The 8,443-nt window shown below is 30.1% G+C and overlaps 1 non-coding gene and 1 pseudogene across 1 annotated transcript; one reads left to right on the top strand and one right to left on the bottom strand.

Annotated features, from left to right (window-relative positions):
- The first annotated feature begins 2,613 nt into the window (after positions 1-2,613).
- On the top strand, positions 2,614-2,685 carry Trnap-agg (transfer RNA proline (anticodon AGG)). Its single transcript has one exon. It is a non-coding gene; the product is annotated as a tRNA-Pro (tRNA).
- Positions 2,686-7,679: 4,994 nt separating this feature from the next.
- On the bottom strand, positions 7,680-7,774 carry LOC116778671 (U6 spliceosomal RNA; annotated as a pseudogene).
- Positions 7,775-8,443: the final 669 nt, after the last annotated feature.

Here is an 8,443-nt window from a genome sequence, read left to right as displayed (position 1 = left end):
ATGGAGTACGATCTATATTATCTATCTTACGACCAAGAAATTTAAAAGGAGCATTTTCTGTAACCGTAGAAACGCATTGACCGCCTAAGGATAATCTCGGATCGTAGGAGGTATATTTTGTATTTCGCCTACCGAGACACAGACAGTGACATTTATTTGATTTTGTCCTCAATCCATCCGTCCACTCACAGAATTTATCCACCTCATCCAATAGAACTTGACAGTGTTTGGGGTTACGTGTCAGTATTGCGAGATCGTCAGCGAAGGCTAAGATGGATTCTGTGTATTTACCATTGAACTTAAACCGATACCCCCATTTTTTCCCGTAGCTGATTAATTTATCTACTAATATGTTAATTACAATATAAAATACAATTGGAGATAAACGTCAGCCCTGAAATAGTCCTACATTATATCTGAAAGTTTTTGAAACGCCTCCTTAGATATTATAGAAAACTTTAATTTTGAGTAATATCACGCGATCATATCACTAACTACTGTTGGAAAGTTATACCATTTCAGCGCGAATAGCATTAGCTCGTGTTGGATCGACCCGAACGCATTTTCTAAGTCTACCTATCAAACTGTTATTTGCTTCTCGCTTTTTCTGACATCTTTTAAGCTCTCCGACAACAAAGTGTTGTGTTCTAGGCATCCAGAAATTCTCGTTTGCAGGACCGAGAAAAAGATTTTAACTACGGTGTTTGTTAAGGCTATCGGTTTAGTATCTTTTGGATCCGTAACTCGATCTTTTTTGAGAATGAGGACAAAAATTGCTTTCCCAAAGGACTCCAATATTTGCTTCCTTGACCAGATTTTAACGTATATATTTCTAAGATGTTTACGAAACGATGGACATTTTTTAAATACTATATATGGGATACCATCAGGTCCTGGTGCAGAGTTAGACAATTTTTTCTTAATATGATAATCTATTTCCTCCATCGTTGGTGGAATGCCGTGGAAGTCTACGCGAGGAATTTCAGGTTCATTTATTCACAAAGATTTGGTGTATACATTTTGTTTTTACTTGCAAATGCGATACATTACGATAAAAGACATGTAAACTTCCAAATTTACTTAGTCAGCTACTTGTATTACAAAAACCAACCTTCGAATACAAACACTAGTTAAAAATTCTTTTAATTATGATAATAGATGCATTTTAATCTGAGAGTTTATTCTTTAGACTTTTCAGTTCTACTCGGAATTCAACACAAATACAATATACAAATGAATTCTGAAAGGATGGAAATAGCAATTATTCCTTCATCTCCCTGATCGTCGATAAATACGTAATCAAAATGTAACCTGCATGCAGCGACTGCTTGGATTCCGAGAATATCAAATAACGAGTCCGATAAAGGAATCCAACGATTCTTCACAAAAAAGTGAAATATTAAATGGCAGTTTCAGTTTTAAGCAAGAGCACTTTTTTTTATTCCACTTTACAAGTTTTGATCCTGAAACACGTTCCTTTAATGTGACAGCCATCCTCCCGGGGGCTTTATAAACTGCAGCATCTGGCAGAAACCTGTTTAACAGATTTTAAATAGTTTTAGTTCGTTCATGAGATTAAAATACACGTAACACAAATTCAAAACTGGAAGTATCGCAACTCTTTACAGTTTTTAAAAGAGTTTTCTAGGTTTTTGTTTAAAATATATGTTGGTGCAACGACATTTAAAAAACCATTATAAAGGGTAGTTGTTTCATATGTATAGTTGTTTCATATGTATTTCACTTTAGAGGGTAGATGTGACATAAACAATGTCAAGGCGTTAGTAATAACTTTAACAAAATTATTTGTTTTATAGATCGTCGTATGATTTGTATTGAAGGAAAGTAAATGGCAATTCGTATCGTGATTTGTAATATGTAAAGATAAGTTATTTTGTGAGTTTTAGTAAAACACAAACTTAAACAGTAACCATTTTGTAATCAATGTTATTCAATTATGATTTCTTTAAATTTTAAATGGCAATATAAAGTTTAGTTGGTTTAATAATTGATTACGAAAACTTTTGTAATGATTACTGTTTATTTGAATTACTACGAATCATCTTTGTAACTTATTATTTAAAATTAAGAGTAAATGTAATGACTCCACGAAAACCATTTATATTCGGAGACATCTGTGGCGAGGACACAGTGGTGTGAGAGCTATCCAGGAGAAATTACTAAGTGTTAGTTAAAGTTGCAAATAAAGTGGTGCGAGTAAGTGAGAGTGCTTTATTGGTGAAAATGGATAACCTGACAGGTGGAAATAGTGTTACGTGACGATAGCGTCGCTGACGTCACAGCTTCTAATAATCAACTTGGACATGGTTCTCCGACATATATATTATTATTATTTATATTTCATTTCGATATATATATATTTAAAAGGAACATTTTAAGCACAGTCCGTAAATATAATCCAAGAATACGTTGTATTCACAAAAAAATCTCTTTTTATTGGAGGTAAATACGTTTACTATGGATTTTAAATATTTATAAAGTATTTCAAATGCATCAGTTAAGATAGACACAATTTTAATTATTTTTGCCAAAGAAATACTGGAATTTTATTGTTTAGGTAATTTCAGAATTTTTTGGGATTGAATACTCACCGGCTCGTTGGTCTAGGGGTATGATTTTCGCTTAGGGTGCGAGAGGTCCCGGGTTCAAATCCCGGACGAGCCCGATTGTTTTTGCCGTTTATTTTCGACAGTCGTAGAATTTATAACATTTATAAGTGAGTGAGTGAAACTCTCTAAAAGAAGCTTCTTCATCTACGTAATAACAATTGTATTCTTTCCGTTTGCCTTTTACCTATTTTCTTTATATTTTTGTACATGTTTTTCTTAGACTACTAAGTTTTATAATTTTATCGACTTCATACAGGAAAGATATTAGCATATATGTACGTATTAGTATACGTTAAAGTGAGTAGCAAGTTACTTTGTCACTATCACATCTCAGACCTATTTTATTATTCGCTACAATTCTTCTTTCAAATCGTCACTCAGAATTTCTCTTTGTGTCTCGTCCAAGCAATTTGTGAAACTCCGCTCTAATATGCATTTTGTATATTTATGTATACGTAGTTTTCAAATTGGGTCAAAGAGAAGACTTTGTTAATTTTATATGAGAGTATAATCATTGGTTCGTCATCGTGGTCATTTCTAGGGTATACATATAAGGTAATAGTATATGTAATATATTTAAATATGTTAGACGTTTTTTTTGTTGTATAATAAAATACCGCGTAGTATATCGAAAACATAAGTTTTATTTTAGCAAATATACCATATGCAATATTAAGTACTAAGAAAAAATAAAAATTTGTTCTTCACTGAATTAAATCTAGCCTTTTTATTTTCATAAACAGTCTCTGAAGTAAAATTGAGCTCGAAGTATTTTTGTAGTTACTTTCTATGTTATTCCTTATAGTCTTTGTTCTTACTTATAATTGTATTAAATTATATTTGCTTATGGTCACATATGGAAGTTAAATAATAACAAGTTAGTTTATAAGGCACTTGAACCCTATAAAAAGGAATACCTATAATTATAATTTCATATTATTTCTTCTTATCAAAGTTTAACAATTATTTTTGTAAGCACTACGTGTTCAGTGGTCATATATACATATATATACATATTTTTAATTTTAGGAAAAGATAAAGACACACTAAAATTTATGATTTGAGAGAGAGAAAACCTCAAAACCTTTTAGTATAAACATACTTATAAACTGTTAGCTCGTTCAAATGTTTTGTAACTAAACGAAGGAAGCTTCCACTGAAATAGTTTGAATAGGTTTAAGTTACAAGTGATTAGTTTAGTTAAGGACGTTCTTTACAGCCAAGAGTTCATGTCTTGCTGACTTCTGTTTTTTATTTGTTCCGCTTGCAGATCGTCTAGCTTTTACAGAATTAATCAATCTGATAACGGCGCTTTTTCCTTTTTTTATTTCTTTCTGAAAACGTTGAAATATAGGTTTAAAAAAATTCTTTTTGAATAGATCTAGATTTTAATTTTTATAAATGATGTGCTTAATCGAGAAAACTTTCCAATTTATATTTAGTTATTGACATATGTAGGATTGCTTATTAAATGTTTTATTTTACTTCAAAACATAAATAAGTTGCGAGAATATCCAAATCACGGTTAGTGAATGTACTTTACTTTATATATATTTAATTTCTTACTTATAATACAGCTCTGTGACGAGTTCCTAACTATTCATAGTGCAAAAGGTTTAAAGTTAAGACGAGAACAATTATTATTAATCATATCCAAGTGGAAGAGGATCACAATGTCCAGAAATTAAAAAACTACACGAGGGGCTAATTAAGTTTTAAAAATATGCTTTTTTTTGGATAGTTACAAAAATATTTCTCTGTTACTCTGGGCAGACACAATTTTGATTAAAATAATATTGAATCTGTTAAAAAGTTTTTTTCCAAGTTTTAACTGTTGATAAAAAAAGTACAGTAAATACTTCATTAGTTTGATACCAATTACGATGTTCAAAGACACCTAAATATTTTAAGAATTTTTTACTGCTATATTTATGAATTAATACATCAATCACCCGTTTCCAAAATTCTTCTACCTTACTTTATTAATTTATCATGAAACAAATTTTGGTGTATTTTAACGTTAAAAAAAAATATTATGTCATGAGTGCAAAATTGTATTATAAAATAATAAATTCAAAGATATTGTTTATATCTAACAGACTCAGAATAAAAATAAAAAAGACTGATAGTTTTGGTTGGGAAATACATCTAGGCATTAGATTGATAAATGTTCCTATCTTACTTTATAGTACAGTGTGTTTTGGCGCCATTCAAATATGTCATGGCAGGAGACAATATTTTTTGTACATAAAAATTACATCCGTAATTCCCTAGTTTTAGTTTAATTTTATAAAAAAAAAATCAAAAGGTCGTATCCCTGTTATATATGATGAATCAGTAAAAGGGGTTATTATCGCATTACAAGAGATTTTCCTCCTACCTTTACTCCTTTCTCAACAAAAAATATATGATAACCAATTTAATAAGAAATTCCATCTCGTTTCCCCAAATTCTATGTTACGGTATTATAAAAATATTATAGTATAAGCATACACGTGCTTTAAATGTAAGCCAACAAAAAATTATATTCGACAAAACAAATTTCCTGACACATTTTTATTTAGACCCTTGCACTAAAACCTTGATGCTCTTTAAGACGGGGCTGACCACAGATAGAGTAGAGCGGACGCGGTCCTTTGAGACTTAATCATCATCTACAAATTGGTGATTAAAATATAAACTATATATCAACTAAAATTTAAGTTTGGAGGTTTACTACCACAGGATCCGAGTGCGACTTGAGGACGAAGTTATAAGTAAATTCTGTGAAGCTTATCCGCAAATGATCTGCTTGTAACACTTTAATAATGGAATAATTTTAAATCACGTTGTAAAAAGTGTTAAAACGCGCTAAAAGATAATATTTAGTATGGTGTAGTACTCATATATTGTTTAGTTTCTTATTAAATATACATACTAGTTTTTGCCCGCGACTTTGTCTGCGTTAGTTTCAGAATTAGAAATGTATAGCTAACCGGGTGAACTCTATTCCTCCTTAAAGACGTTAGATAAGAAGATTTTGGATTTGATCGACTTATTTTTTTTTTCAATCGGATGAAAAGTATTCCATATCCTTTTCCTTGTTCTAAGCTATCTCTCCACCAATTTTAACTTAAATTAACAAACGCCCATTCTCGGATGCCATTAAAACACTTTTGTTCAACAAAAAAAATGTGCAAATATATCACATGTGTTTTCTTAATATTTTTTTTACGATTAGCACAATAATAAGTTTATAATAATAATAATTTCTTTATTTGTGCAACATAGGCCCACTTGTAAGTAATTTTTTACTTATAAAACTATGTTAGTCTAATAATAATCTCTAAATTAACAAAGTATTCAGAATTAAAATTAACAAGATAACCACACACTAAACGGATACTACATAAATTAATGTTAGGAGTTACAATCAATTATACTATCTCCTAACAAGTATTTTCATAAAATGCTGAAGTTTTGGTGCGTCAAATTAGCTTGTGAGTACTTTTAGTATACTATTGGTGCTTGACCGCAGTCTATATAACATACATACATTTTATTAACATAGATGAAGTACTACTGTATAATTGCTTTATTTGTTGGAACAAACCAAATTCGCTTGTCTACAAAATTAAAATACTTTCAGTGACGAAGGCGCGAAGCAGGAAATACCTAAAATAAAAGCCAGGGTACGACCGCCACAGGCCATAAAGGACTTTAACTTCAGGTTAAACTATAACGACCTTAATTTTAGCCATCACATAAGGAATTAAAAGCCCCTTATTTTGGCCTCAAGTAATAAAAGCCTAATAAAATAATTCCTTACACAATTTTGTCTAGAACTAACGATTACCTAACGATGAACATCATGTCTTTATGATATGTTTATGATAATGCTTGGTAAAAACACCACCAAAATTGTCCCGAATAATTCAAAATCCACATTGCAGGGTATCTAAATGTTTCTTTTAACTAACTAGTAACTTAAAAATAATCGAACTTGTAACAGCAACAGTTCACCAATGAAAGAGAAGAAAAAAAGGCGAGAAAGTACAACTGTATAGTTTTTTAAAACAAAAAAAAATTTCTCGCATGAATATATAAATGAAACAATTCCTTAAATTTTGCACAATTTGATAAAGGCTTTATTAGAAGTAATTTTATAATATAGAGAAAGTTTTAGGTTGATATTGAAGTTTCTTTAAGTTTCGGTAATCCATATGACACACTATATGAAAGTTAAAGATTGCTTAATTAACTGTTTAACATTATTATAATAAACATTTACGTTCACGTAATATCGGATATAATAATTAGCTCTGCTAACAGCCGGTCTCGGTTACTTCTTGGTACGTGATTAATATAGTAATAAAAATACTACTATAGAATTTATGGTTACAAGTAATTCCGTTTTTTTTCTTATATATCATCCAGTATACTATATTTATTCTCAGTATATAAATCTATGGTAATTTTATTTTTTCTTCAAATGCATTCGTTTAATACATTTATAAAAGTAACAAAAACTTGTATATCTCTCATGTTAACAAATACTGCCTTCTACTATTGACATGCGTTCATACATTTTTTTTTATTTATTATTATTAAGTTTAAATAACTATGACTTATTTCGTGGCTATATAAATCTAGGGAATAATTTTACATATTATAAACATTCCGAAATACGTGTTGTTTTTTTCTGAATTACATTTTTTCTTTAAATCTACTTAAATATTACTAAGTATGTCATCGTTAACAGAATTTGTTATTATTTATATAAATAAATGATGTAGATAACTAAAGAATACAAAAACAACAACAATGTGGACATATTAAACGAAATCTAATCACCTAATCAATCTATGATCGTGCCACCTGTACTACAATTCTCTTGATTTAAAATCTTATGAACAATCTATATTAGTGTATTTTGTATAGTTTTTGGAGTTTATTTTTGTTAATTAATACGTTCTATTTGATGGAATTGCACTTAGTAAGTTAGGCCTACATACGTTTTTTTGCTTTGACAGCGTCATTGGGAGAGAAAACGTATGATTCTGGCCAGGAAAAATTGTGGAACGCTTCATGATTTTGCGTGTCGTCCTTGCGCAGTAGCCATGCTCGGTATCGTTCCAATTTTAGTATATACAATTTATTAATGAGATCTAAGATTTTCGCGAGTATTCATTTAAATGAAACTAGTGTTATTCGGATTTACTACGCGGATTTTATTATTTAAAAACTACATAATTGCTGCAAAGTAACCGAAACGTCGGGATTATGTAGTTTTTATACAATTTATTAATTTATTTAGTAGAGTTTCAAATTGTGCATTTTATCTAATTAATAGTAAATTTTGGAGAGGTTATATCTGCGTGTATTAGACCAGATTCTGTAATATTTTTCTTGGTCACTTAGATGACATGTCAATCAAGAACTTGGATTGCTCGAAGCTTTCGACAAATGTAGATGTTGGTGTTTGGGAGGAGCATAAATCCTTATAATACTTTTCGATTTCACGAACTATCTCTTAGAATTGCTGTTAAGTTCCTGAAAAAAACACGATTTGATATTTACAAAGTCACATCTCTTTCTTCATATTTGCAAGAGTCTCCATTGATCCAAAATTATTTGATCCCGCCTCTATAATTACTACCGATAAATGATTAAACTTACCAGAAGCACTTGTTACTCGTTTATATTTCCATTAAGATGCCTCTTTAACACAGACACATCTCTGAATATATGGAATTTTTAAACATAATGAAAACTAGCTCTAAGGAGTATACACTTGGATAAGCGTAAGGAAGTATCGTCTCCCTTCTTTTCAT

Source organism: Danaus plexippus, chromosome 7, assembly GCF_018135715.1.
Source record: "Danaus plexippus chromosome 7, MEX_DaPlex, whole genome shotgun sequence".
Lineage (NCBI taxonomy): Eukaryota > Metazoa > Arthropoda > Insecta > Lepidoptera > Nymphalidae > Danaus > Danaus plexippus.
This window is presented reverse-complemented; position numbering and strand designations above follow the sequence as displayed.